Source organism: Lacerta agilis, chromosome 7 (genome assembly GCF_009819535.1).
Source record: "Lacerta agilis isolate rLacAgi1 chromosome 7, rLacAgi1.pri, whole genome shotgun sequence".
Taxonomy (NCBI): domain Eukaryota; kingdom Metazoa; phylum Chordata; class Lepidosauria; order Squamata; family Lacertidae; genus Lacerta; species Lacerta agilis.
The window spans coordinates 26,978,147-27,006,005 of record NC_046318.1 but is presented as its reverse complement, the minus strand read 5'-3'; the positions used below and the strand labels follow the sequence as shown (position 1 = coordinate 27,006,005).

Below are 27,859 nucleotides of genomic sequence, written 5' to 3'. Positions count from 1 at the left end.
AGAGCCAGCATTATAAACCCGCAATAGAAACAGTGAATGTGTTTGCCTTCTGTCAAATCAGCTAAAAAAGAAACAGCTTCAGAGCGCCACTTTAGATTAAGTATGCTATTCTATAATAACATTAACTCTCTCTCACACACAAATGTAAGATAAACCTTGATGGCTAAAAAAGAGAGTATGCATTCACTATTTAATGGAGTATACTTTTATTCACCGACTACATTATCTTTTCAAGAAAATTACCATACTTGACTAAAAGTATTTAATGAGGCACTAATTAGTACTCCCATTTTCCCCCGTTTAAAATTCCTTTGAGAAATAAGGTCAGGAACACGTGATGCACCTCTCTGAAGTTTTGGGGGAAAGGTATTCACATGCTTCATGCACTCATTATTTTTGAAAAAGGGAAGCTATTTAATAGTAACACAGGGCCCACGCAATAATAAATCTAAAGGTGTCATTCCCTACTGCAAGACAAACGGAAAGTGAACTGAATGTTGTAATTAACAAGCTGAAGAGCAGCAACTTGCTGTTTGGGTCCTAAATGTTTCCTTATCTACCATACCGCCTGTAAATGAGCGAGAGAATATCTCCTTGCCTTTCATTTGCCCATACAAAGACTACCTTTCCCATTTTTGATAAGTCTTTATGCCTTGTTGGCAGTCCAGCTTTTCAGAGTGCTGCTTGAGCGGATGGCTATAGAGTGTTTGACTTAATTGCAAAACAGCTTACTCTTGTCTTATATCCATCAAATGCAGTGAGACACAGGAGGCAATGCTCAACATTCCTCTGCAACAAAGTGCTTGACAGTTCTGTGGCTCCTTGCCATCTGCTTGAGCTATTGCTGTTCTTTGCAAAAGGCGTGGCAAGCAAATTAGAGGTTATGAACACCTCCGACAGCAGGAAAAATTCCTTTAGAACTCTAACTCGCTAAAAGAATTATGCCAGGCAAATGGAAAGAAAAGAATTAAGTGGACTGTAACTTTGTAAACTACAAACGTCCCGAAAGGTATCAGGAAATACAAGCAAAGTCACCCATGTGCTTCATTGTTAAACTTGTTCTGGACATTACAAGGACTGTAATTATTTAGAAACTGCTCTGTCAAGATATCGGAAAGGAGGTGGTTTCCTTTTTTATACTACCTCTCTTTCAAGTTCAAAGGGTACATTTGGCCTGCAGATACTGAGCACAGAGTTCATTAAAAGGGAGAACAGGGGAAACAATTAGAATTATTTAAGGCATATTCAGTGGGTACTTTATTGCATCCAAGAGGGCATATTGGTTCTAGGCTGTGTTATAAAGGGAGCAGGGGAATAGGCAAACTAAAGACTATTAGGCTGGAAGCTACAACCTCACAGCTTTCAGATGGGATGCAGTCATCCCCACGAGAGGCATTCATATGATTAACTCCATTATAACCCTCACCTGCAAGAACACGGAGAAGCCTTATAGCCAGTAGCTGCAAGGTAAGCAGCACAAGCCCACACCTCTTACAGAGTAATCACAAACTTCCTTTAGTTTCTGTATCAGGAATATGGATGTAGAAGTTTTGGGGGTTCCCGTCCCCCAGGAGTAGTCTATCATTCAATATGGAGAAAACCCCATGCTGCTTCTCTAACTCTAGGGACACTGGATCTCAGCCAAATTGTAGCTATTTCTAGCATATAAATACAAGGAATCTGTTTATAAATAGCAGAAATGCAAATGCAAATATTAGTATAAGGAATGGCCATAGAAATAATGAAGTACCCTAACATGATGTACAGTCTTGCTCTTCTTTAGTTCATAAGATGCAAGGTAAAGAGGTCAGCAGCTAATGGCCTCTGGGTCACATCCAGCCCAAAGAAGGCTATAGACCTGACCCTTCAAAGGACTCCCAGTCACCCTTAACCCTGGCCAGTCCATAATTGCAGCTTCAGAGTCTGCTTTTATTGGCATTCAGGCCTTTTCCATGAAGGGCAGTGGTGCTGGGACTTGGTATGTACAGCTGTGGTGGCAATGACTAGATGAAGAGAAAAAGGGGGTGGCAGCGATTTCCTGCTCTCCCTCCCCTCCACAATGTTTACTTCTAGGTTACATTGGCAGCTATCTGAGTAGCCAACCAGAGTACCATACAGACATTCTTAGCTCTACACAGAAGAATTTGGGTATAAGCCAACGCCATCTAGGAGCAGGTTGTAAAATCAGCTTAAGTTAAATTGGAAAGTAGGTCATTCAAGATTCAGAAATAAGGACATTCTTAATAAGCAGCTGAACTGCAGCCTCCAAACTGTTCAGCTAGCAGTAGGCACACCAACAGTATAACCCTGTATGCATCTACTCAGAAGTAAGTCCCAAGGAGTTCCACTGGGTATATATGACTGGTACCTACCGGTAAGTACCCAGCAATCTGTCACCTCTGGCTTCGTCACACTTGGGCTCACAGTAATGATGTTTCGTATCTAGCACTCCAGTCTTAAATATTTGCTCCCACATACCTGTCTACAACACAGGTGGAACTTTTCAGCAACACCAGTGTAATCTAGAAGTTCACTGCACTACACAGTTCACATTCTCCACCCCTACGAAAGTTGCCATCCCAGGTATTGTGTTTGTTGACAGAAGAGGTGTTAAGACTTGGACAAAAAGCCACCCCTTAAAATCATCTGGTTGCTTTGAGAATTTTGCTTTCTCTACACCCAAACACATACCTTTAAGATTACAAGCTCCACTACTCTTTGAAAATATTAAATCAAATCCTCCTCCTCTTTAAAAAATGTAATGGATTTAAATATAAAGCAGAAACTTCCCAGGCATCCACAATATTTGTGTTATTTTTGTTTTGAATGACATTCCTGTAAATTCAGAAGTCTACAAAATGACAAATGAATTCAGATTACAAGGCAGAGAGTATACAGAGTGCAAGGTCATTAGATACCATTAGGAATGGCATAATGTCACATGCACTTAGAAGATAACATAACCCAGAGGACTGTGTATAAACCATGTTCAGTCATCAACCTATTGCCTTCACAGTTGCAGGCTTGCTGCACTGAGTGCTTATTCCAACTGAGTCTAACTAAAGCAATGGTACCACACAAAGCAATTGGTGCTTATTGTAGTGTGAAGCATTGTCAATTCTTCAGCTATTGCTCAAAAACAGAGAGAGAAAAATTCAGGCCTAGAACTGCATGGCAGTAATGGCTCATTCTACTGCTGGTATGGAATATGCATTTTAAAAATGTTAAATATATATTCCCTGTGTAGTAAAAAGAATAGGAGAGAATATCACTAAAGGTATTAATGGATTATATCTAAAAATACAGAAAAGGGGAGCGGAGTGGAAGGAATACAATGGCTAAAAAACAATGAGCTTATGAAAGCATACATCTGACAACTACTGCAGTTGTAATTAGTGCTTGTGGTCAATTGTATTCTTGTCTATTTGCATTTTTCCATTCCCATTATTTCGTGAATTGAACTATTTATTTTCCTGCATGGTTCAGGAATGTTACTCAATAATTCATTAGGCATTTATCCCTGACAGATATGTTGGTTTAAAACACACAAACCCTCCACTTCACTTTGTGGATATTACTAGCCTTAATTATCAACATATGTAATGGAAGTCTGACAATTTTGTCCAGTATCCACTTAGTATAAGATTCATGCACTAAATCTACTGACTTCCCGTATATCCATGCAAGTCACCTGTATTAGATGTACATGACCACACAAATACCCTTTCCACCAATAGGTAATTGCAGCTGCGGCGACATTCCATGAGCCTGACCAAGACCAACTGTGGAAGGGTGTTCCTTGAACTAGGACGGGGAGTGAGCCAGCTATAAGGCAGGGAACACACAAGCTTGTTCTTAAGAGGAAGTAGCCCTACGGCTAGTCAAAAGAATGAGACTGTAATCCTGTACACATTTTTGGAATAAACACAATGACCACAGTGGGACACACCTCCAAGCAAACATGCACAGGATTGTGCCATGACAATTCTGAAATGCAGTCATCCCCAAGTCACTTCTGTGTAAACACAGTGTTGTCCTATGGCAGCCCTGTGTGAAGTGCCACCCCTGCATCAGTGGGGAGGTGTCTGGCGACCTAGAGCTGGCTGTTCCTTGCCACAGATGACCAAATAAATGCTAGGTGACATGGCAGGCCTATTTCCTAGCTTGTTCATGACTTTTTCCTCTGCCTGTTGTTTGTTCTGTGATCCCTCAAACAATTCCAGTAGCACATAGGCATGCACAAAAATCCTTTTAAAGCCATCCAAAACCTGGCAAGCAAACCACACCCATTCATTGTGTAGGAAAAGGCTGAAGACACAGACAAAATAAATGTCCATTTTGATACAGGAACTCAGGAATACAATGAAAGGCAAAACTTTGTGAGCAATGCAAATGGAAATCATGCAAAGTAGATAACATGTAGCTAGATCCTTTCCTACCTGGTAAAGAAATCTTCCAAGAAGGGCATATATGACTCCCTAATCCAGGGGTCCCCAAACTAAGGCCTGGGGGCCAGATGCGGCCCAATCGCCTTCTCAATCTGGCCCGCGGACAGTCCAGGAATCAGTGTGTTTTTACATGAGTAGAATGTGTGCTTTTATTTAAAATGCATCTCTGGGTTATTTGTGGGGCATAGAAATTCGTTCATTATTATTTTTTCAAAATAATCCGGCCCCCCACAAGGTCTGAGGGACAGTGGAACGGCCCTCTGCTGAAAAAGTATGCTGATCCCTGCCCTAATCCCTTGTTCTGAGAACTGAGTTATGAAGTACTGTATGCATGAGGACACAATTCAGCCAAAGTTCCACTGGTGTTAATGGGTGTTTTCCACTGAAACCAGTGGGTCCAAGAAACACACAACTGTGGCTCGAATGGGCTTCATTTTAGCGATTTCATTCAGTCGAATGACCATGAGAACTGAACACCAGGCCCTTACACAATTTCATATTATAGACCACTTTGTGACATGCATCTATATAATCAGTCTCTGATAATGCAGGTTCTGATATATCATAGATAAATATTTGTGTAAGACACAACTCCTATCAGACTGTTAACTCCAAGCAAAGGCATTATAATATTTACTCTGAAAATTTAAAGCCACTAGATACTATGAAGAAAATCAAATTAGTCTGTCAAAGAATTGCATGCCCTTATTCTGAAATCATGACACATTCTGTCCACGTACTCTTAAAACAGTGTTCAATGCTACTGCTATGCAATTATGCCATAGCATGACAGCCTCAATTATAACTCTAAGCAGCATAATTCAGATGCATAGTAAGAACCCCATGTAAAACCATCATTTTGGTATAAATGTAATTTGCTGCCAATTCAGGCTACTAGTTATTGCAAGAGCCAATTCCACTCAAGGAGTAATATACTTGAGTTAGAATGAAAGATTCCAATAAGATATTCAACAGAGAAGGAAAATTGTGTCTAGATGGGCCATTGAATGTGGGTACAAACCATAAGTAGGATAACTTTGAACTGCAACACTATCATATTTAATAATGAAAAATGAGTTGTGGGTATTCACCAAATGGGAATGACACAGGTTACTTGGGCTCTTGCATTCCTCTCATCCATTCTACAAAGCTGAATGAACTGGAATGGGGGGGATCTGCATTTGAAAGCAGTATCTCTGAAAGAGGGCTATAATGCAATGGTCAGGAGATAATGCATTCAGTTCAACATGGTACAGCCCAGTTCATCTGCTGCTTTCACAAATGAGGTAAGGAAGAAAAGGGTGCACACATATGTACCTGACAAAAGTCATACTGGAGTAAGAATTATGCAATGCCTTTACAAAACAAATTTACATGCTTTGCATATAATATGAGTGTCTGTATAGGTTTATTATTTATACAGAAGTATAGACCACACGCGGGTGGCGCTGTGGTCTTAACCAGAGCCTAGGGATTGCCGATCAGAAGGTCAGTGGTTCGAATCCTCACGACGGGATGAGCTCCCGTTGCTCGGTCCCTGCTCCTGCCAATCTAGCAGTTCGAAGCACGAAGTGCAAGAAGATAAATAGGTACTGCTCCGGTGGGAAGGTAAACAACGTTTCCGTGTGCTGCTCTGGTTCGCCAGAAGCGGCTTAATCATGCTGGCCACATGACCCGGAAGATATTTGCAGACAAACGCAGGCTCCCTTGGCCTATAGAGCGAGATGCGCGTGCAACCCCAGAGTTGTCTGCAACTGGACCTAACGGCCAGGGGTCCCATTACCTTTATAGTTTTATTATAAATTTTGTTAAGTGAAATATCACATTAAAACATAAATATCAAACCTCATAACAGTAAAATGCCATTAAAATAAATAATATGCTACCGAGATTGTGCCGATTTCCTTACTCTGGCACATGCAACCCATGAAAACAACCTGTAACAGACTGAAAATATTAAAATAATTTAAGCCATGTGCACTGATAATGTAACATGCTCCAAGTCATACTTACCGTACTTTAACCAGAAAATAGTTCTCCTTTTCTCTATATGTACATTTGTTTATCAGATGTGCAACTTGTCCTTCCAAGGAGCTCAGTGACATGTATCCTCATAACAACCCTGTAAATTAGGTTCAGTTGAGAGATAGTGACTTATCCAAGTCCATATGCAGTGCATATCAACCACCTGAGACCTGCATGTAGCCAGAGGGTGACTTCCTTATAGCTCACAGGCCCTTCCCCTGCTGTCCAGCTGACTGTGTGTGTGTGTGTGTGTGTGTGCGCGCGCGCGCGCGCGCACAGAGAGAAAGGGATTAAGAGTGAGTGCAAGTTACGGTATGTCTGTAGACATCCATGTAGGAGGGGAACCAGAGGCCCATACCATGGCAGGTCCAGTCCCACTCACCATCATATGAATTCTTGAAATCAGTCTTTCCAGTCCAAAGCCAACACTCTGTTAATTATGCCGCACTGGCTCCCTAAACTGTCTGCTATTGTGTATTACATATCATCTGCTCATAAAGTCTATGTATTTCCCTCATGGCTCACATATGAGTTAGTTTACTCTTCTATTTTACAAAGTTTGATTCATTTAATCTTTTATGTGATAAAATACCTAGGAGATATTTCCAATGACTACCGCCTGATTATCAGTGACAGTGCTGGCCATCTCTGAGGGTACAATTCCAACCAGCCTTTTCCCTACGCAGAAAAAAGAGGTAAAATATTTCTATAATTCTATCTTTGTGATAGTCAGATTGGATACAGGACATGCAGTCCTCCACTCACATCCAATATCCCCCAAATTACTGGACTTTGGCAGAGATGGAAAAGCATTTAAAACTGACAGTTTGCAGGATTAGTATTATTCTGAGTATCTCCTCTTCAGTCCAAAGACATTCAGTTTTGTCTTTTGCTAGCCATTTCCCTTACAAACTCTTTCCAAATGCACAAAGAAAAGCTGAGTATTTTATAGGCAAAGTTATTATTGCATTCTCTATCTACAAATGATCAGATTGTAATATTTGATCTACCCATTGCTATCTGAATCCCAGGCAGTCTAGCTTGCTCATTCAGCTGAAGAAACCCATGAAAGTTACACTGGGTGACAGTGATGAGCTATAAAAGGCACAAACACCAGGGGAATATACCTTGTATTCTGGCAAGTCAGACTACATTTACAGCCCTCTTGTCTTCCAAAATTTGGTGGAGCAGAACTGTAGTAAATTGCTCTGGTTTGATTGCCTGCCAGCACAAAGAGGCAGACCAAATCAAAAGAAGCAAGAAGGCACAGAGCAGCCACTTGAGAAAGCAGTACAGCAAAACATGGAACGTGTCTAGTCCCAAGAGATTCTAGGACATTTAAGAGCAACATATCCCAAGAAATCCTCAGGGAAAAGTTAGGTTAATGAAAACTCTGGAGAACTTTTGGTGACATCACCACCCAAGGAAGCAAAGCTCGGATGATTTGTCACCACAATGTGCGATTCACAGCAAGGTATCTATTTTATTATAAGCCTATCCATTATTTTTTTGGCCTTAAATCTGAATCTTGTTTTTTCAATTCAAAAGTAAGCCATTAGCATTATTACATATGTCACAATGATTCTGTAAGCTAAATTAGAAATAATTCCTAATGATACTTAGCTTTTTCGTAGTACTTTCAAGTGCACAAAGCACTTCACATGAGTTATCTAGTGGAAATCCTTACAACGACCCTGTAAGTCAGTACCTTGCACGTTGAGGAACTGAGAGAAAGTGGTATGCCTAAGGCCTCCTAGTGAGCTCATCGCAGAGTAAAGAGTCAAACCAAGGAATTCCTAATCATACTTTCTAGCCCCAGAATACCGATTATAATAAATCAGCACACAGGTTCTGAAACTACAAAGTTTAATGTGGATGAAAATTCTCACTTTGCTCATAATTCAGAAGCCTACCTTTCTATCACTCTTTAATTATTGGCTCAACCAAATCATCATGAAATTTGATCTCCACACCATTTCCCCCTTCCACAGTTTGCAATTACTCTGACCAAGTCAGGCAAACTATGGTTTGCATTAACCAAACATTGCCTCTAAAGCAGAATCTGAAGCCGTTTTTTGAGGTGAGTTTGCAAATCATCCCCTACAGATAGAATGCATTAAGATGTGCCAGATTTAATGCTAATCTATGGTGTGGTCATGAGGAGGTTATTGGAAGCTTCTGCTTCTAATACCCACTTTTCAATGTGTTATCCAAAGCCTTAATTAGCGTTAGCTGGGGGCAGGGCCGCATTTAGGTTTGATGAGGCCCTAAGCTACTGAAGGTAATGGGGCCCTTTATATGTCCAGCTGTCCTTTGTCAACAACAAATTGTCGCTGTTTTTTGTGTTGAATATTTGGTATATGGTAATTTTTTCATCTTATATTTTGGAAATGTACATCCAGGTTTTTTTTTCCTTTACGTTTTTGGGGAGGCCCCAAGAGAGTGGGGCCTTAAGCTGTAGCTTGTTTAGCTTATACGTAAATCTGGCACTGGTGGGGGGGGGGGCGGGAATCAGCTTCATAAACTATGGTTTAAAGTTGGGTTGTTTCAATTGAGCATTGTGAAGACTAATCACACTTTTTTCCAGGTTTGGATGACAGAGCAAGCGTTTGTTAACCTAAAACAGAAACAAAAATTATCAAAGACTTTGTGGCTACATCAGAGGATGAGGGGGTTGTGCATGCTCACAACTCACTGCTGTTTATTACTGTACCACTAAACTATGGTTTTACATTACTGGTCCATTCTGACTTCATGGTGCCAGATGCAAATACCCATGAGAAGCCTCAATTGCTTTCTGCTCCACAACCAAGATTATAAGGACAAAGGACCTCACCACCACAAATAAGCAAAGATGAGACTCACCAGGTAGAGGAAGATTATGTATCAAGGACTCAATCTCTTTACTTCACACCCTAAGACATGCAGAACATCCAAACACACAGTCACTTCCATCCCAATTCCTGCAATATGGGTAAATTGCTTACAGGCTTGACAAACCCAATGTACTCAAAAAGGCTGCAGCTGTGTCTTCCACAGAGCACAAACTCAAGTGACCTAGCACCATAAAATATAATCTAGAACACTGCCCCTCACAACACTGCTGATCAACTTCACTCATTTATACTGCCAACCTCACAATCATCATCTATCCTTCCTTATAGGATCACAGCCAGGATATATGACAGCAGAACAAATAGCAACAGAAGAGCTCCTGTGCAGCTACTTTATTTGGTTAGAGCGTAGTGCTTATAATACCAAGGTTGCAGGTTCAATCCCTGAATGGGACAGCTGCATTGCAGGGGGTTGGACTAGATCAGGGGTCAGCAAACCTTTTCAGCAGGGGGCCGGTCCACTGTCCCTGAGACCTTTTGGGGGGCCGGACTATTTGGGGGGGGAATGATGCCAGAGCATCACAAGCCCCGGTGGCTCCTTACCTGTCTCTTTCGAGCGGCAGGAGCTGGCAGCGGGACGATGAGTGGCACGAAAAAGGGCTCCAGAGAGGCTACTTAAAATGGCTGCCGCTCAAGCGCTGCGGCTGCTGGCACAGACAAAGCCCAGCCCCCTTCCTCCTCCAGGCAGGGTGGGCAGAAGCCAGGAGGAGGGAGGGAGGAGGAGGAGGCGGCGGCGCTGTGTGAGGGAGAGGGAGCGAGAGGGAAAGAAGTGAACGCTGGTGATCCACGGACCATCTGCAGGCTGGGTCCAGAAGGCAATTGAGCCTGATGAGGCCTGCGGCCCTTAGTTTGCCGACCCATGGACTAGATGATCATCAGGATCCCGTCCAACTCTACAATGCCATTGATTCTACCTACAGCAGATCAGTAAATATTGCCTCGAAAAACTGTCTCCCAACACAGGAGTTGTCAAAATGTGACTCCTAGCCAAATGTATACTAACTGTGGAATGGAAGCCTGGTATTCACTTGTACATACGTAAAATGCTCCTTGAGATGCAGTTAAGTCAGGGGCAGAGTGCATTGAGACCAGTGTATGAGAGGACACTGGCAGAAAGAGCAATATGTCTAACCACCATTCATGTCTGCATTCTCTATTAAGGCATAATGCCTGAAGAGAGATCACACTTTTGGGCTAGGAGTTAAGAGTACTCTAATTCATAGTCCAACAATGCAATATAGTTATCACGGTAAAAAGAAAGGGGGGGGGGGTTAAAACCAAAAGGCCTTGCACATATAAACTTTATAACTATTTATTTCTTAATTCATTTTATCTTATGTGAAAACACTTCTCTCTCTTTTTGCTTTCCCTTCCAAAGTCTCAAGTTCATGGTTTTGTTTTTCTGCTGTGACTGCTTATCATGATACACACCCAAAATAGTAAATGGCTCTCAACAGCCTTTTGTAGCCATTTAGGTATTTATGATGTTTATCAATGCAAGAAAAGGATACAGAACACCTTGGCAGATAGCCAGCTGAGGAAATGATTTAACAATATTTTGCTTCCAAACATATTTGTCTGCAGGGCTCACTAATTCTTGCAGATGTATACCGTCAGCGACTTAAGATCTTGAGCCAACATTAAAATCAAAGAAGACTTTGTTCATTTTTTTAAAAGCATTGTCAAGCAATGTAATGCTTTAAGTCAAATTAAAAATTATTACTAATAATAATTCCTATGTAAGTTTAAGGGGTTCACATTACATTAGCCATGTCTACATAACATTACAATGACTGCATATTGTACTACAAGCTTGCTCTTGGTTAGTTCTTAGGGCTAGAACTAATTGCAGTCAAACTATGAGCAAAGCCTTTGTTTATACAGTAGCAAGCTGGAGCCAGTTCATTTCCCCCCCTGGTTTAAGTTGTCCCCTTCCCATCTATGTCACTGAGAAGGATTTATTCATCAGCCAACCTAAAACACCACCCTTTTCAAAATTATTTTTAATATCCTCGAGAAATGCACCATTGCAAGCTTTAAATTGCACAACTTTGCTAGAATTGAAAAACGATGCAATAAACAGCAACAATAAAACCCAAATAGGCTTGTGTAGTATATAATCAAACCAGGTATGCAATTGGCATCTTACCTGTTGGGTAGCAATTGCTCCTAGGATGAATAGTGGTTGCAAACTTTCCCTACTTCCCTTCCTCTCCCCAGGTGGTTGCCCTTTCAAAATGCATACTCTTCTTTAACTCTTTAAAGTCAAGACACTGTGAAAGTGTCATGTGGAACATTCAGCAATGTCACAGAAGTAGAGGGATTGAAACCCAAGCCCTCTGGACCTCCAGTCCAGTGTGGACTGGAAAAACACACCACTGTCTTTGGATGGAGAAATGTGAAATCAGTGGACAACATGGATAGAACATGATGGGCATACATTTGCACGGACAGTCCATATAAGTCCATAATTATACAGAGCACAAAGCTTACATTTGGTTGGTGACAAGATGAACCAGCTCCAAGACACTAGATCCATTTTGCTGCAAATGTTTTGCCAAAGTTCCCTGCCAATTAACAGCTTTAACAAAGAGAGAAGAAGAAATCTGAATTGTCTTTGCTCATGTTTCATTGCTAAAAAGACACATACAGATGAAAGAAATGTTTGGAAACCCTCCAGAGTTTTTGGAAGAACATATGTCAAAACACTTTACCTTCTGCAGTTGTAGGCACAGTAGACAAACATTACTTCAACTTCCAAGTTATCTACACTTACATGTAGGCTGAATACTAAGAAAAAATTCAAGAGTTACAGCTGATTCCGAGAAACATATATGCATGCGCACACAACAAACACAACTCTGGTTGCCTTAGTAGAACCTCATAATCAAATGTGGTAAAATAAGAGCACCTGTGCTAGCTTTTTAATTATTTCTTGCTGATTATGTAAACACTTCAAGTGCAATTATCTACCACCTTCAGAGGCTAGGAAGAGAATCTGCATCTGCAGGAAACACACGCCACTATTATGTGACAATGTCACCACACCTGTGTAATTCGTGTAACTCATAGTATTACATATCAATGGTGATGCGAGAGAACATCTGGTTGAATCTTTCTGCACTTGTCAAATGTAAGAAGACACACCGATGGATGATGGACATTCTTATGGTAGTGCTTAAGACAATAAGCGAAGACAAACTGCTTCACCAAAGCGTATCAAGCACCACTGAGAATGTTGGATACCTCTGAAAGCACATTTCCCTGCCACCTAGAACACATACTGCTTACACTAGAGACACTCTTAATTAGGGACAAGGGGGGTATTCAATTTGGTTTTCATTTTAATTCACACCAAATTTTATGTTGGATGTCTCCAACCAAAAGACATGTGCAAAAATGCATACATTAGAGGTGACTTTGCATACATTAACAAAAATAAGGGGAAATGCATTATATTAGATAAAATGACAAACAAAAATACTGTTGTGAGTTTGGGGTGGTGGGGTTAGTCTGGGTTACAATCCAATGGAGGATTCCATTGTTGAACTAGCTAGGCAAGTTCCTTTGTGATACAGTTTGTTTCCAAAGTACCGTCTAAGTTTGGTTGTTAGTACTGTAGTAGATCAATAGGGAAGGGAGAATCTCATGAGTGGTGGTAGAATAAGGGATGCACCTATGCACGGGATCAAACCAGTTTACTGTTATGAAACAATGGTAGCTACCAGCATTATGCAAATTTAAATATATGTCACAACAATTCAAGACACTGAATTGCTCATTTTGGTTTTTATTTGGGAACCCAGGGATAGCCCAAATAGTTATACTATTTTAAAATGAAATTCTAAAAAATCAAACATAGCAACTATAAAACACAAAAGTAATTTTGTAAACATAGGTGGTGTGCCTGATCCTAAATGAAGGGTGCAAATATGTTTATTATCATAATTTTAACATTGCCCCCCATCACTTTTTCCCTCCACAAAGGATTGCTTAAAGGATCATACAAATATAAAAGCAAACATAAAAGAAATAATAAGCCAACCATTAACACACCATTTTCAATTTAACACAAATACATCTAGATTTTTGCAGACCTGAGGAGCAAGGCTTGGGATCCCCTGACTTTGCCTTTGATATCAGATGACATCACGGCACAGTTAAAAGGTGTGTTGCCACCTTGACTTCATGGAATATATGACTATGGACATATACTATAAAATTATTGGCGGTCAACTGATATGCCAAACAATTCTGAGCTACACAAACTCTCTCAATGAGCCATTAAGAAACATTCTGTACAACTCAAAACCTATTAGCAATACATCAGTACAACAAAATTTATTTCATTGACTCTTTGGAATAAACACAGCAAAACTTCTGCTGGTTAAAAACGTTAGCACAGGACTATGAAGGCATGGTAGAAACAGGTCTCGTGGTATTTCAGCCTCTCTCTTGAAGCATGACATTTAGGTACAGGTGTTAAAAGGTGAGCTATGGGTAGTTACAGACCACACGGCTATGAAATGTGGCTTTTAAAAAACATATATTTGCATCTAACACAGGAGCTAGGGTATAGGTAGGCAACCTAAGGCCCGGGGCCGGATGCGGCCCAATCGCCTTCTCAATCCGGCCCGTGGACGGTCCGGGAATCAGCGTGTTTTTACATGAGTAGAATGTGTGCTTTTATTTAAAATGCATCTCTGAGTTATTTGTGGGGCATAGGAATTCATTCATTTATTTTTTTTCAAAATACAGTCCGGCCCACCACATGGATTGAGGGACGGTAGACAGGCCCACGGCTGAAAAAGGTTGCTGACCCCTGAGCTAGGGGATCAGAGATTACAAAAATGGAGACTCTCCACAAAAATGAATGCTGACAGCGAAAAATGGCCCTGGTTTCCACACCCTGCCCCCAATTTTCTCTCCAAGACTATTGATATTTAGGACTACTGAGTCACTCTACACCTCTTTCATCAGAATGCCCCAAGAACAGTGAAGTTGGTGCTGGAATTCCCCAGAAACCGTTCTATGCTGTGCTGAAACCAAATGCTTGTTTTCATTCTATGGCTACTCCACTCTGCCAAATAAAGAAAAGCAGCAAATGCAGTGATGAGAACCAGATAGCTTGCAGTGATTTCTATTGTTTTGCCAGTATGAAAGTAACAAGGCACTGAGTTTCTAACAAGGGAAAAGCCTGCAAGGTTTTTGTTTCTCTCTTCATTATATTTCAACAATTGTTTCCTCCCAGGCCACATAACAAAAAAAGATGAAGAGGTCCCCAGTTTTCTAATGCAATAAAAAATGAAAGGATAGACGATGAAAAGGGTGAAAGAGGTGAAGCATTTCACTACAATTCATATTGAGTTGTCTTTTTCTGTTTTTTAATTACAAAACCAAATATAGCACAATGTAGTCTGAGTCACGTAGCTGCTAATTATGCTACTATTTCAAACATTCCAGTGTCATTCACAGCCATGGTGCAGAAAGGACTTTATTTTGTTCTAACCATGTCATTTAAAGCCTTTTGTCATGAGTAGAATAGTACGAGCACAGTCAAAATATGAATACAGAACTGACAAAGACAACTCAAAATTCTGCAAGGATGTTGATATTTTGATAAAACAATTTCAACAGCCACACAACTGCAGAATATGCCGTTATAAGCCACCAACTTTTCTTGAAATCCTGGTACTCTACAGATGCATCGCTAAGCAAAGTGCCTCCCTGGCGTCGTTCTCCAAACCATTAGAGATTGCGTAGTCAGCTACCACCAATAGTAGAGCCAGGGTCAGTAGCTGTTGTCTTTGGGGAGCTACCATGGTCCCACCACCTTGATAGGGCCCACCCTTTAAAGCCCTGTCCACAGTCTGGAACACTGAGCAGCAGCAAGTAAGCTGGGTCTAGCCTCCTTTAAAAATAAAAAATAAAAACCTTCCACAATGCTGTTAACATAACACTGATTAGAAGCATTATGGTAGTTTCACCTAGCTACCCAGCACTGTTAGGAGCATGGCTGTTGCCTGCCACCAACAGTTAAGCCCAGTGTGGGCCACCAGTTAGCACTTTGCCAAACCTCCCTTCAAATCTAGAAGCAGCCCTAAACCAAGAATCAACTCCAGCGCAACAATTCTTATACAGTATGTTACTTCGGCACAGAATACAAGACTTCTGGTTGCAAAGGCCCCAAATACCTATTTCCTGAAATAGCTGGCTTCAATCGCCCCCCAGCCTTGTTGAACATCCAGCCTGAAGGATTCTGAGGCACTCAAAAAGCTTGCTCCCTCATTTTGTGACATTTGGTTCTGATATAAATATACAACTACTGTGATTTAATGGGGTTTTTTTAAGGTGCCTATATCTTTTAAAATAATTTAGTTTTATGTTCTATATTTGAGACTTGTATCTTACGTACTGATAGGTAATAGTAGTAAATTTAATAATTAAATGAATAGCACAGCATTGCTCTTTGCAGTGCGCAAGAGGGCAGATCCCTTGCAACTATGACATAGGGAAACAAAGGAAGGGGAGAAAAATGGAGACAAGGGTAGATAGGGGAAGAATGTGCAATTGTTTTGAGTTCCATGTGTTGAGGCTTGACTATAGGCTTCGTTGCAGAAAAGCATGTTCAATATAGCAGCTGGCTCTTTGCAAAGCAACCAAGGAACAAAATGTATTTTTAGGGGAGAGCTACAAGGCAATTGCTCAGTTTGCTAAACTGGACGTGTGGGAAGCAAGTGCCATGTTGGGTTTTACACAAGCCTATTCTCTTGATCCATAATTCACTTATTCCACTATTCTCGGTGTGGTCAGGAAGCAAGGAAGAAGTAGGGATGGTGCCAGAAGCTGATTAAGTCAAGTTGCAATGTCAAACTCCCTTGCTTGATTTCCATTGAGTAAATCTGATGCAAAGTGAAAGACAGTGCTTCTCAAAAAAAAAAAATCTCTACATACTCCCATTTTTTTCATGGGAAAATGCAGGGCTTTGGGCCTTGAGCCAATTGGTATAACTCTTGCCTGAAGCTCCTTCAAGCCTGGAACTGGTTCTGAATTTGCATATCCCTGCCATGCAAGCTATACATCCTACCTCCACCCCGCTGTATGAATTATCACTGATACGTTCTGGCTTGCAGAAATGGACATATCCCAGCCTTAAAAGAAACTCCAAGTGGACGTGACCTAAATAAAACTCTTGTGAATTTGTGCACAAGCACTGTACTTCTTTCCTAGCCCAATCTGCTATTTGAGAGTCAGACTCAAACAGGACACAAAGGCAACAGTTCAGTGCAGTCTGATTTTCATAGCAAAAGAGGAACATGCAAGCAGGGAGCTGCTGTCACTTTCCTCCTTGCAGCCCCCTCTCCCCAAGTGCCCCCCTCCAGCTGAGCTCATTTCCTGTATCGGAACTTGGCCGAGAGAAAGGGAGAAAAGGCACCTGAAGGGACAGGCCATAGGAAAGTAAGCTGTAGTCATGGGAGTGTGGTGAGGACCACCTGTCCATGCACTTCTTTTGCTGTTATAATCTGTTCCTCTTCCTCACATCCTCATCCTACATGATTGGGAAAGGCCAAAGTTCAACACACATAGACTTGCCACAATCGTATCTAACCCCCCAATTAATCCTTCTCCATGCATTACAGAACATCAGCATAGCCTCTGAGACACACAAACACAAATTAATATATAAAGCAATTGCAATTTTCCTTGTAACAAAACTGCTCCCATTACTTACTTCAAACGGCAGGAGTGTTCCTAGGTGCAACCTCCTTTGGCCAGGTGCTGCAGCACTTTCCCCTGAAGTCTGTGCATTAAAACTTGTTCATTGTGTTCAAGGATGCTAGAATTAAAAACAAAACAAGAAATGTTCAGAGAAGAAATGTCACTTCAAGTGGTTGGCAGGGAAATCCCTGCGCTATCCGCAATGTGTTTCTGATAACTTTAAGTGAGCTAGTTTTAGAACCAGAAGTGGGGAGAAGAAGTGGTCGTTTTTTGTGGATTGTGCCCTTTTGTTACCTTCGCAGCCTAAAGGGATTTTTTCAAACGCTGCCTGTTAGCATGGTTGTTAACATTCTTTGATGATCAACTGCTGATTAAACAGACTATGAACACATAGAAAACAGGAGTAATCGCAAGGAAATCTGGAAAAATAATCACTCTGATAAGCGACATGGATGGTGCAGTAAGCAGGTAAATCAAATGAACTACACAATCTTCATTCCCCAATCTAAAGGTTACCTTCACCCTCCTCACGCCTCTGCTGCATTCAACACTTCCTTCATGACCACATCAAAGATCAGCTTAGCAAGCATCAACCTAGAGTCTACTCTACTTTACATCATCAGTTTTCTGCAATCAAAGCAGTGAGAAAGGGGGATCTTCTTCAAAGACTCTTCCTGTGTTGATCATTTAACACTATACTGTCACCTATCACTGTTTCTTTAGACTGCCGAAGAAGTAAACAGTGTTCTTAAAAGTATTTTAATTTTTCTTCTATCCCTTCAGTAGAGGGGAACTCACACACTGTACTCTTTTTGCAGTTGCGCAGGGGCTTACCTAGACAACTTTTTGTGTGTGTTCTGCACACATTTCTTAGCTGTTGCAGGAGTTCCAGAAAGTTTCCATCAAGGGAGCACAACCACTGTAAGGAAATGTCATTTCCCCAGAGCTCAAAACACAGCAGATTGTTGCTTGGAAAATATTATCTCCCCACCCCAAACCAAGTAAACACTCATTGCCTTATCAAATAAAGCATGAAGTATTGTGATATGTGTATCACAGGTCCCTATTTGATGGCATCTGAGATACAACAGGGATGAGACAAAAGTTGGGGGCGCTCTTTGATCGCAGTAAAATCACTTCCCCCTTTGGAAGCTTTTGGGGATAATATTAAAAGAGTGTGTGGAAGTGTTCATCTATTCAGACTAAGGGCAACGCAATGCAGGAAGCTTTGCCCTTGGCTGCAGTCATCACATCACCAAAACTGATTGTCATATTGCACCGCAACCTTGGAAGGCAAATGAGGCCACCACCTTGCTGAAACTAGCTAGTTCTGGCCAGTAACTGGCAATATTTTGGCTCCTACAAAAGCACAATGTGGCATTCAAGTTAATTTTTTTTTTGTAATTAGGAAAGTAGCCTATTTAAAATGAATAAAGCCATAAATAAGCACCAGTTCACTGCTATATTATATGGGAGATTCCCCCCCCCCAAAGCACAAGGGTTAACTTCAATAATAAATGTTGAATATTTACATCTCTCTTCCTTCCACCCTTCCCTCTCCGTTATTCTTCATCTCTGCATTTTGCTCTGTCCCCCCTGCTCCCCTGCCCACCACAATTATTCATTTTTATCTACCTGCAATTCCAGGCCCCCTCTTATTAACACACCATCTTCCACCTGGGTCCTGACAGTGCAAAACTGTTTTATTTGGTTTCCAATTTGTCAGTACAGCCTAGAACATAATCTCTTGTCATCACTATTTGCTTCAGCTCCTCAGAAAGTTAGTTCAAGCACAACAATATGTCCATCTTTCACAGTGAAAACAAATGCAAAGAACTTCTTCAACTTTCCTGCAAGTTCTCTCCCCCCCCCCCCCGCGCCTTTCATTGATTGTCTGTACAAACCCTCATCATGAGGTCCACTTTTGGACGTCATTGTACAAATTATCAGGGAAAGCAAACCAAAACATCTTTGCATTGTAATGCTTGAAGATTTTTAGGTTAATGGGGCAACTGGTTCTTTTCAGTGCCTGTCCAACATGCAAACATTTGCAGTTGTTCTAGATCTTCTGCTAGAAGTATCCCCATAGACAGATCACTTATAACCTTGGGGCTGTTTATTGGACTCATTAGCTTTGCTTCATTGTACACTCCTTTGTCTTCTGGCTTGATATCTTTCTAGGGTATAGTGTCTTACATTTCACAACGAAAGAACATTCAGTTTCAGCTGCCTTCAATTGATAGATCAATCCTCAAAGAGAGGTTGACTGCATCTTCGACTGAATTCTTGCTTCTTTTCACCTTATTCTGAAAGCACATGGGTGACATCCAACTAAATCATACTCCACTTGAACCTGTCAAAATCTATGACTTAATACCATCTTATGCCTATATGGATAAACACACATCAAAATGCTAGCTGCTGTTCATTACCCTAATAAATATTGGCAGATCACATGGCTTTCTTACAGCTGAATTATATTAATCCACATATTCACCCATTAAAGTTAAAGGAAAAGCTGCAGTCTAATGCTTAATAAAACTGTTAAAAACATTTGCTGGACCATGCCTGCATTTTCTCTACATGCTTTCCAAAACCCTCATGACAAAATTGTTCTGTTGGAAACTGAATGAATTACTACTGTCATGGGATCATTTTACAGCTCCTAAATAAGATATACTATAGCTGCCTCACAGTTTTACTACCTTGAGTGCTACGTTTGCATACTATGAAAAGTAGCTTATCAGCAGGAAGCATAATTTTCGGTTACCTAATTTGGATTGGTCAATATTTCCTCTCCCTGCAACTCAGTATTGGGTCAGCAGTCTTGCTCACCAAATCATCCAAGCTCCCTGAATTTCTTTACACGAATTCTAAAACAACTGATGCAGTTAAAGGTCATGTTGACTTATACATACTTGTCAAATGATATAAATGATAAATATTCCACAGTCAATAAACTACTCGTAACAGACAATTAGCAACTTCTTCTGTAACTTTCAATGTGCCTCGGTCTACAAAAAGGGAATATGATGTAATAAAAATGGGGTGGGGACTGCATTGATGAATGCTTCCCCACTTTAAAAACACCAAAAACTTCCTGCAGAGGCAAAACCAGATCACAGTGTCCACTACTGACATTGTGTATATTGTAGTATTTTCCTCTTTTCATTTGCATTCCCACTTCCACACCATTATTTAATTTAGTACCACAATATTCATGACAGTGAGCCCTGCAATCCAGTGACTCAACTGATGGAACAAAAATGTGTCACCTGGCACATGGGAGGAAGAATTCCATTTTTAAGGAAGAAGGAATGACAAAGAAGTGAACTCAGTAAACCCACTGAAACACACCTGGGAAGTACACCAGACTTTAAATCAACATGGATATCTAGTTCCCATGGGTGGTATCCAATGCGGTTGTTCTGTTAGCAGAATGGTTTTTGTTTGTGCCTCAGATCTCACCACCCATTATGGATTTGGAGAGGGGTACGAGAGGAGAGGGAAGTTCCAGAACTGCTTCCTGGGTTACTGCCTTGGGAAGACAGTACTAAGTTTGTTTTTTTTTTTTTTATCAGAATTTATTGACATTTTCACAAAATAACACAAACCCAACCCACACCTACAAATATCAAAACAAATACAAATACACATAATGTCAGGATTCTTCTTCTTATCTGTATACCTTATTAAAAAAAAAAAATCCTAGTTCCAAATCTTGACGTTTGACTTCCCCCGCCTGTACACCTTCGGTTTTAAAACAATACACTATTTCCTTAACAGCTTTTCTCTATGAAAATTTAACTTTACTTAAAAAAGAAAAAACACCTTTGTCTTATTCTTTGCATTATAACCTAAAACTTAACCAAATATTCTTACAGCTAAACTTATTTCTTCTATCATTTATCATGCTGCTTTTAACTTAGGCTCAATATCTCCTTACTTATTTAACATAGACTTATAATTAACAAACTTCACACTCCGATTTCGGATACCATGGCAGACCATCTATATTATACATTAATTAGTTCAACCCACTCCCCTTCTGTCCATTATCTTCTCCTGTCCTTCACCAGAACCAGATCTCCAATTATATTCTTCTAAATATCCACAGATCCAGGTTGCAACCACAACAAACCCTGCATCGAGCTCCAAGATGTTCGTCCTCTCCATTCTGAGTTTCTCCGTGCCTTTGTGCCATGCTTCTTCTTCCTGTAGAAATCTTAATTCTATGTCCCTCGACCCCGAGCTGCCACCTCGGAGTCTGGATATTAAAAATCTTTCCGTTCCAGGGCTACTGCCACCCCCTGAAATCAGTCCCTGTTCCATTCGGATTTGCTCAGCCATCTCCAACCATCGTTCCAACACATCTTCCAACTCTTTGCAGAAGTCTGTTTCCATTGAATAAAACTTTCGAAAAGCCTCCTCTGTGGAAAACATATTCTTTCCATTTACAATTCCACTCAAGACTTGTAGTTTTCGATCAAGCAGTTCCAGTTGAAAGACAGTGAGTTTTTCCTCCTCCTCCCAGTCCCTCAATGCCAACGTAAGCACGAAGCCCAACATCTTCGGGGGGGAGGTGGGTATCAAGTTGCGTTTCCTGTCTTTTCCTTCCTTTGTCTCAATTTTTTCCTACGCAAGTCCAAATCGCCGCCATTTCTTCCGATCCCGGAGTATAAAGATCAAAACTTCAAATGGAGATATTTTTTCCTCAGTTAACCCCCAAAAGGAGATCTCAACAGACTCAGTTCTCAAATTCCAAATACTTTCTATTGATTGTTGTAACAGCAGTCACTTAAAGAGTTAATTTCTTTCACCACCCGAAGGGAGCGAGGCGGGCTGCCTTTCTTCTTCTTAATCCCAGAGCTTTCCCGGAATACAAAGAGTCAGTTAATTACTCACAGCTTCTGGTTTCTTAGCAACTCCTTAATGACAGGTAGAACAGAGACGCTCATCACGGACTTTGCCGCCGCATGTAAACATCCCGGTTGGGGCATTTCCCCTAGAGCCCGGCTCCGTGGTCCCTTCACCCCCACTCCCCCTTTACAGGGGGAGCGGGGGAAGGGTTCGGAGCGCAACGGGCACAGCCGGGGAGCCCAGGGCACGGGACGCTCTTCCCGTGCCCCCACCGAAGCCCCGCTATGCGGCTGCAGGGCTCCTAACCCCCGGAATGAACTGGGTGCTTCGCAGCCGAAGCAACCCAGGACCGTCCATAATGGCGCCAGCCGCCGGAAGTCGGGAAGACAGTACTAAGTTTGGCAGCAGTCCTGAAGAGGAAGCTGTTCTGTCAGAATTGGCTATATACCCCCAAGGCTAGCTTAAGGTCCAACAGTCATTTCTTTCAACAACGACAGCTATTTAAAATACATGAAACATCTTGTTATACAAGACTACCGTAGCTCCCAATTACGGCTAGATCTTGGTGTGAAACAGCTCATGTATATGGAAGAACATAAGCAAACAATATACATTATTCAAAGGGATATGTAAGCCACAGCTCATTAAAGAGAAATATCAGCCATCTCCACCTTCCACCCTAGCACTTCACCCTTGTCTCCTGAAAATATCACCCTCTCATGCTGAGCTGTTTATGTATTTTGAAAACACAAATTATGTCATTAGTCATTTTTTAATGTGACGGTAAGCTGCAATTACATAACTTCAAATGTTCACAGAATATACCTGCAGCAAACATAGCCAAGTGGTAGGAAGGGGCTTATCCATAAGTAATTATTTTAAAAGAAAGAAAAGGAGATCAGTGGATTTCTTACCCACCAACTGCTCCTTTTCTTTAGTGGCAGCTGCTGACTTTTAGTTCATGGTTTTTAACATTGGTCCCATTCTCCAAACCAGATCTCATAAGCAATTTAAGGGAAAGGATTTAAACACAGGCAGAACACCATAGTTTTATTACTGAGAAACATACATTATTATGTATGTGGCTACTGATAGATGTTGAGACTTCCTTGTGAGAGGGCAAGAACATGACTTCCAAAGTTGAGCTGTGTTGCAGGGCATATTGAATTTGTATGGTGTGTTTTTTTAAGGAAGATATGCATTCCAGTTGCATGAAAACTTTTTAAATGTTGGGCAGAAGATTTTTGTATGTCAGTCATGTCAGGCAGAAGCTATGGACCACATTGATAATATTATGTGTTTAATTTGAGCCAGATGCCCCAAAGGCCAGCATTAGACATTATGTAAACTCATGACACAGAAAGGTAAAGGAAACCAGAACATATTTTTCACTCCCTCTTCAACTTCTAACCACAGCCTTGAACTTAGCTGCCCTTGGTAAGCACCTAGTTTCTGCAATGGCTTTGGGACTGAATGAGAATTTTGGGAACCCAATCCTGCTCTTCTACCCTTTAAGCTGTGCAGAGTGAAAGGAGCAAGCTTACGAAAATTGGTACTGAGAGACACTAACCACGTGGGATGCACCTCCGATTCCACCTTCCCCTGGAACATCTTAAATTGTAAGTGTCCTGTCTTTAAAAAGGAATGAAATGTACTTTATTAACATAAGGAACGGTTTGCAAAGCCACATGTCAGTCGTGGAATAAAAGCGATTTTATAACATTAGGTAGAGTACCTTGCACCACTAAGTAATCACAGTCAGTCTTCACAGAACTGATATTAAGAAGTATATCTTCCAGGTTGGGTTAGGGCAGTGGTTCTCAAACTTTTTGCTTGTGCCACACCATTTTAAAATCTTTATTATCTATCTATCTACCTATCTTTTTATTTATAATAAATACATTGGAAAACAAAAAGAAACAACTTCCTGCAGTGTTTGATTTATAACATAGAATACAACTGCTTTATAATATGGTCATGGGACACCCAGAAAATGTAAAACAATGCAGCTACATAAGAACATGTATCATTCCCAAAATATAATTACAAAGGAGTCTTCTCCAGCACACAGTTTGAATGGTGATTCTGTATCACAACTAGGAATGCCCTCTCCTGCCACACCAGTGTGGCACACTATACTCCTTTGTGAACCACTGTGTTAGGGGGATAGGGAATCTATTAGTCTGGTGTCCACAGCCGACATACAAGAGATATGATCACATTCAATGAAGAGGAAGACTAAAATAGAGTTTTATTTATATACATATGTGCATTATCCATATTTTGCATAGAAACAATTTCAGGAATTCACAAATGCAAGATCTCTCAGGATCTTCTAGACTTCCTACTAGGCCTTGGATATGCTTGGAAAACCATGGGATGTTAAACCTCAGCAGTAGAAGGAGATTTTCCTCATACCGTTCTCCAAGATCCTGAGATGGGCAGGACATGACCCTGCCCACTCATCAGAACAGCTGCAGAGGTCCAGCTCATGTGCTCACCATCAAGATTGCTGGGCACAAGCAATGGGGCCTTCACACTTACAGAACTCCCTCCTGAATGAATTACACTTCGCCACTTCAGTGCAGGCTTTCAAGTGGCCCTTAAAAACACCTCTCTTAAAGGCTGCCTTTCCTTAATATGTTTTCAGCTACAAAATTCTGAGCTGCTCCTTAATTTGGAAATCAAAAGGCTTTATCAGGCCTACAAAGTCTAGATGCTGTTTCATGATGAAGTGTGCCCATCAGATGGTATAAATCATCTCCGTATCAGTGTATGCTGCTTGTGAGGGCATGGCCCTAAAAGGTGGTTTATGAAGCTGTTTAATCGCTAAACTTCTACTGAATTATGTAGAGGTCTGGAAAGTAGTAAGACAAGATGAACTGCAAACCTTGCCATAGTTCAGTGCTTACAGCATCAAACTCTGCCACCTTCATATTGGAATTGGGGAAGTAGGGTGGAAGTTTGCCTCTGCAATTCTTCTTGAACTTTGGAAACACAATGAATGGACCCCGTATTTATATTTATATTTATGTGTTTTTTTTCGGTAAAATCTTTTGGAAATCTGTTAGCAATACCAGGTTATCACAATCAAATATATAAACGTGAACCATTCCTGAAGCTGCTCCCCCTCCTGCAAAGTTTACAGATTTTCACATTGCAATGCTACAACCTGTAAAATAATTTTCTAAAGGTGTTCCCTATCTCTTCTTGTTAATATGACACCACCATTCCTTTTCTTAAAAAACAGTAGCAAAAATATTAGACACACCTAAGTCTTCAATTTGTCCACCAGAAGAAAAGCAGCAAAAATATTATTTACATTACTCAAATCCCAATTAAGTCACAATTTTAAGATATGTATTGTGACAACAGCTTCTGCAACGGTATATTTAATCTAAAGTTAGCAGAATGCTCCAAACAATGCTGTTTTTCAAACTACAGCAACCAGCACCTTTTGCGTGACCACCAACACTGAAATTGGAATACAGGGTTTTCCCCCACCTCCAGAGATGCCAGAGCTCATGTGGCCAAGGTTCTCTTCATCAAATGAGCACAAGGCCAGATGACTATCAGAAACTCAGGGAGGTGGGGGAAATCCCACAATCTTCTCAGGGTTTGTGGCTACATATAGACAAGGTTTCTGAAACAATAATAGCAACCAAAAAACACTAACATCTTTTAGAAAAGCAGTGACATATATACCAATACAAAATTATTATTTATGGTGCATTAACTTTTGGAAACACAATCAGCCTACACTTCATACAAGTGATGAGCCAAGTCATGGAGTCACAGTTAACCATTACTTCTCATTGGATGTAACCAGAAAACTATGGGCAATGGCTTCCAAACAAGCCAGGGCATGAAGCCATGGTTTAAAGTTGGCTTATGACTCCTGCTTTGTTTGGAAGCTGTGAAGCATAATTCCCAGTTTGTAACATGAGACTATGGTTAAGTGTGGCTTCCCAGTCTGTTAGCCCACTCACACAAGAAAGAGGTGGTTGTGTGTGGGTACATAAAACTCTTGCACATCCTGGCTTAATAAAGCAAAATTTGATCATGTGAAAGAGATCTATACAAGGCCACAACAAAAGGCATTTTTACCTAGATATTTAATTGAACGGCTCAGCTTCAAAGAATGGGAAGATGAAGGGTTCCAAAATAAAAGCATTGCAACATACCCACAATTGTCATCATCACTTCCAGGATTTCAAGCAGCAAGAAGGTACTTGAATTAAATTACCTAAATTAAAGTTGTAATTCCATCTTCAGTCTGTGATGATACCAAACACCCTGGTTGAAATTTCAGACTTATTATGAAGTGGAATACACTACAGAGAGACAGTAATGAACAGTAAAGTTCATTGCTTAATTATTGCATATAATTAAAAGTATGGTTTCTGCTATACCCTTGCTTAAAGTATGTTAATAATAACCTAAGATAGAACTGCCACTTTAAAAACACAAATCATGCATTTCCATACCCAATGTGTGAAATTGCCTCTGTTGCTGTTTAAAAAAATTATACAATCAGCACCTGATAGAAAACTATGGAACACTGGATGGAACCCAACTGCTATGTTAAATATAAAAGACTCAGAGACACTTAATCAATGATAACAAGATATTCTGCAAGATAACTGTAGGCCAACCCCACAGACCAAAAATCACTAATAAAAAACTACAACTGCAATTCTTAGCACACATTCTAGGAACTACTCAATAGGATTTACTTCTGAGGAAGCACTTGGAATGCATATGCAATACTTACATTTATGACTAACATAATTTGTGATAAACTAATAGCCACACAACAGAAAGGTACAGTACTCAAGTAAACTAGCATTTATGCACACAAATCAAATCAACACACACACAAGAGTTCCAAGAAAGAAAAATCAAACACTGAATATTATTGCTTATTAGTAAAGCTCACACACTTTTTCTGATGCGTGCACACAGTTCACTTTATAAGCAATACAAAGATGTACTCTATGTTAAGTTTCAGAAGCTGATGCAAATCAAGATGCACACAGGGTATACAGTCTCAGTTTCTCAAAGTTTCTGACTTGTATAACTTGTGTGGAGTAAGCACTTTGCCCAAGAGCATATCAACAAGGCTTTGAAGACTACTAGAAAGTAGTTCCTATATAGACCAAGTGCCAATATACATATATCACACATATGTTCATGTTGAATTCACAAAAAGTATACTAGGGAATAAGGAACCTAATTCCAAGTACAGTATATGTATCTGTGTAAGGACACAGTATTTACATAAAAGGCACAGGAGCAGGTTTCCTTACTTGAAAAATGAAACAAAATTCAAGGACCAGTCCACACAACTGAAGCCCAGCATTACTGGACTACAAGCACTATCATCCCCGACTACTGGCTATGCTTGCTGGGGCTGATGGGAGTTGTAGTCCAACAACATGTGGCTACCCTTACTCTACCCTTACCATGTTGGCTACCCTTACTCTACAGCACCAAACCAAGTTAGGAGCCAGCTCCTCCATTACAGAAGAAGGGAAAGAATTGTTTCAGATATCTATCATGGGTGATACAGAGCATGCACAGGAATGCTGGGGGCAAGAACTCCCAAGATGGCCACATGATCAGGGATTTAAGAGCTGATCATCAGCCTGAATCTACATTGGGCAACCTACGAGCAGGTTCAAAATATGGGTTACAAGCATGGCACTTAACAGCTAAAAGAAACCAGTCAAGTGATGCATTGAGTTTCCTGTGAGAGATGTAACACAACCTGTGCTCCCCACATTACTGCTAGGACCTTTGGAACTGCACATACACACACAACTGATTGGCACCCTGTCTGTAATAGAGAATATGGCTAGCTAAGAGTGGGGGCATAATTGCTTTTTGCCCCGTTTCTCCATTCAAGCTTTA

The 27,859-nt window shown here is 40.7% G+C and overlaps 1 protein-coding gene across 9 annotated transcripts in view; it reads right to left on the bottom strand.

Moving 5' to 3' along the window:
- ATXN1 (ataxin 1) overlaps positions 1-27,859 on the bottom strand; it is a 211,617-nt gene that overhangs the window by 128,125 nt on the left and 55,633 nt on the right. For 8 of the 9 annotated variants that reach the window (XM_033154621.1, XM_033154617.1, XM_033154626.1 and 5 more), the window contains exon 4: positions 17,100-17,204. The gene's annotated coding sequence lies outside the window, so the exon portion shown is untranslated. Of the gene's footprint in view, positions 1-6,334; positions 6,354-17,099; positions 17,205-27,859 lie in introns of those variants that run through there. The other variant, XM_033154624.1, reaches the window with a different exon arrangement.